This window comes from Mus caroli, chromosome 3, assembly GCF_900094665.2.
Source record: "Mus caroli chromosome 3, CAROLI_EIJ_v1.1, whole genome shotgun sequence".
NCBI lineage: Eukaryota > Metazoa > Chordata > Mammalia > Rodentia > Muridae > Mus > Mus caroli.
Window position 1 is genome coordinate 56,905,758 of NC_034572.1, and position 3,648 is coordinate 56,909,405.

The following is a 3,648-nucleotide window of genomic DNA, read 5'->3' on the forward strand; positions in this document are numbered from 1 at the left end:
CCCTACTTATACTCTCGAGGCTGGTTAACACACACCCCATGGCCGAAACCAGCTCAATTGTGCTGTCTGGTCGAGGCACAAGGCCTGCCTGCTGTCTAGAGAACTGCATCTAGTGAAGTTGTGCGCATCCTCTGGACATCTACGTGGACCCCAGTGGATGCCTCAGCAAAGGACACCCCCATGATCTCTGGGTGTAATGTGAACCATGACTACCAATTCTAACCCCCGCCACTGCACAGCGATGGACTCAGACATGTCCCTCAGTGGCAGCTCGAGCTAGGACCTCATGATGGCACCCAGTGGCGGGCTGACCACTCATAGCAAGCTTCTCCTCTCCACTCTGTAGTCTCCAGTTCCATCTTTCTCCACAATGCTCAAACTGTTTCACTTCTCTTTCTCGCCTATCTTCCCAGCACATACTTACTTGCTCCTTGTTTTGGTTTCTGCTACATGCTGGTCACGTGGCCGGCAGGCCCCTACGGGACATCCTCCATTTGTGTTGTGTGGTAATCGGGATTCTATGGCCTGCCTGTGCTTGTACTGAAGGGGAAAGCTGTGCATGCCATGGTAGTCCACAGGTGTCTATTTGTCTTCCTCCTCCCATGCTGCACTGCTTCGATTTAACTTGATTTGATTTAATTTTAATGAATCCTAGGCATAAGACAGCTTTGGCCATTAAGCTAAGTATTAAGCTGGGATGAACAAAGGACAGCTGTGTGCTCTGCCCCTGCCTCATATAAGAGCAACACCAACAACAAGGTATCTCTTTGCCTATTGCCAGGGGTTTTCTTGTTTGTTGTTTGTTTGTTTGTTTGTTTTGATATGTTTCAATTTGATAAAAAGCTGTGGTTATATAGAATGTTAGTTGAGAAAAATGATGTCATGAGACTGACCTGTGAATCTGTGAAACATTTTCTTAACTCACGATTGTGTGGGAGCAGTAAACTGGCCCTGGACAGGTAGTCCTGAACTGTACAAAAAAGCAGCCTGAGAAATCCCTTGGAGCAATTTAGTTTCTACCTCCGAATTCCTGCCTGGGCTTCTCTCAGTGACAGAATGAAACTTGAGACTGGTGAGGTGAAACAAACTCTTGCCTCCCTGAGTTGGTTTGTGTTTGTGTTTTTAATCACAATCAACAGAAACCTAAGATTATTTCTAAGAAGGTACTGATACTGTGATGGTGGTGGTGTGGCTTTAGTTTGTTTGTTTGTTTTTCCCTTAATGTGTTGCCCTTCGGCATTTTATCACAAAGTAAAGGCCTGCCTAGCCTCATTTTTGAAAGATTTCCATCACCCCCACAAACCTCTCCTGCTTCTGCCTCTTTCTCTTTTTAAGTTCTACAGAGGTGTCAAATGTATGGCTAAATTTCAGGCTCTCAGACAGCTCTTCGGGACTCCATAGATATCCCTAAAAAAGAAAAAGAAAAAAAAATGCTCAAAGTAGCGTTGTGACTTCCTATTCCTTCTGTGCTTCACACAATGGGAGTTTTGTTCTGACTTATGTTGTCTGTCACTATTGGTAAGCATTTCTCTTTCATTCAGGCCCCTACATTCTCTTGCTCATTACTACTGTTGACTGTGTGTCCTCCCAGAATGTGTGATGGGAACTTAATGAAAACAACTATATTGGGAAGTGGGTCATAGTGACTCCACTCCTGTGGCAGAATTAACAATTATAAAATGGTTAGAAGAGGAAGTTTGATCCTGCATAACAACGAATGTCCATGAGTGTGTGAGTGTACTTCTTGCCCTTCTGCCTTCATATGGCACTTTAAGAAGACACTTTGCCCCTGCAGCTTCATGTTTAGCAGCCTCCCTTACATAAGAAAAAAATGCACTCTTACTATTTATAACCCACCTTGTCTATGGCATCTTACTATAGCAACACAAACCAATCATCTATATGTATTTTAAATTTTTCTCAACCACGAGATGGCTGAATAAGTTACGGACAAAATTGTGTGAGAGAAAAAATTTATATATTGTATATTAAAAGAGGTCAAAGCATTTCAAATTGCACTTCTAGCTCTCCAAGGTACAAATCAGACAGAAGTGCTTATTTTTTCAATCAGATTAAGGTAATCTTTTGTTCATTATATAACCGATTTCCTTATGCAAATCAGTCTTAGCAAATGTTATACCATTTCATGTGTTTCAGGAGATGCAATTATATTTTCAGGCTAAAGGAGCCAAATAGGGAAATAATCTTCCACAGAACGTTATTTAGAGTCAGACCATGATGACTTTGCCGTTATTGAGATACAGCGAGAATGTACGAATATAGTAGCTAAACTTAGTTAATTCCATCTCTCAACAATTTCTAACCCTGTTCCTGAAGCTCCCTGAACTGTTTGAGTCCGGCCAGATCACTATAACACAATACCTCTGATAGTGGGATTTATAAACAATAGAAACATATGCCTCACAGTTATGATGATTCCAAAGTCTAATATTAAGGTGCTGGTAATTTTGGTATCTAGTGAAGGTCTGCTTTTCATTGATGAGAATCCATGTATCTTACTTACAGATTACAAATAAACTTGCTCCAGTTGCCTTTATAACGTTACTAATCTTACCTGTGAGGCCAGGCCTCTCATGGTCTAATTACCTTGCATAAACCTTGCCTTGCAAGACTATTGTGTATTCAGTCCAGCTCCAAATATGAGTGTTGGTGTAAAAGGAGTGCAATACCTACTCAGAAATATTTTATAGGGATCTATCACGACTGCCCACCAAAAGACCCAACAAGCAGCTGAAAAAGTCAGATACAGATATTTGCACCCAACCAATGGATAGAAGTAGCTGACCCCTGTTGTTGAATTAGGGAAGGCTGAAAGCAGCTGAGGAGAAGGGTGATTCTGTAGGAGGACCAACAGTCTTACTTAGTCTGGACCTTTGATATCTTTCAAACACTGGACCACCAAACAAACAGCATACACCAGCTGATATGAGGACCCCAACACACATACAGTAGACGACTTCAGGTCTGTGTTCATTCAGAGATGATGCACCTAACCCTCAAGAGACTGGGGGCCCCAGGGAGTTTAGAGGACAGGTAGGGTGGGGGCATCCACATGGAGATGGAGTGGGGTGGGGAGGAGGTGTGGGATGTGGAGCAGTGGGAGGGTGGATGGGAATGGGCAGGGAATGGAATATGGAGTGTAGAAACTAAATTACAAATAAAATTAAATTAAGGAGCAAAAAAAAAAAGAAAAAAATATTATTCAGAAATTTTAGCACTATCATCAGGATGCAGTAAGTACTTAATAAAAACAATAAAAACAAAAAGTTGGCATTAACCATTATGCTAGGCCATGATTTGTTTGTTTGTTTATTTGTTTGTTTGTTTATAAGTTTTGGAAGCAGGATCTTTCTACATAGCTTTGGATGTCCTGGAACTCTCTTTGGGGCCAGGCTGGTCTTGAACTCACACAGATCCACCTCCCTCTGCTTCTCCAGTTATGGGATTAAAGGTATGCCCTACTATGCTTGACTTGGGTCACAATTTATTAGCCTTAGGTCTATTGATATTTTTGACAGCACAGCTCTTTTTAAAATAGAACTTTATTGTACAAGCAAATGTGCAGTCTTCTTTGCGAGATTCCAGCAGCATCCTTTCAGTTTGGCAGCCAAAAATATTACCAATGTA

General features: G+C 41.6%; 1 non-coding gene across 1 annotated transcript; it reads right to left on the reverse strand.

The window, feature by feature from the left end:
* Positions 1-642: 642 nt before the first annotated feature.
* On the reverse strand, positions 643-786 carry LOC115030728. The gene has a single exon (XR_003836325.1). It is a non-coding gene; the product is annotated as a small nucleolar RNA SNORA48 (small nucleolar RNA).
* Positions 787-3,648: the final 2,862 nt, after the last annotated feature.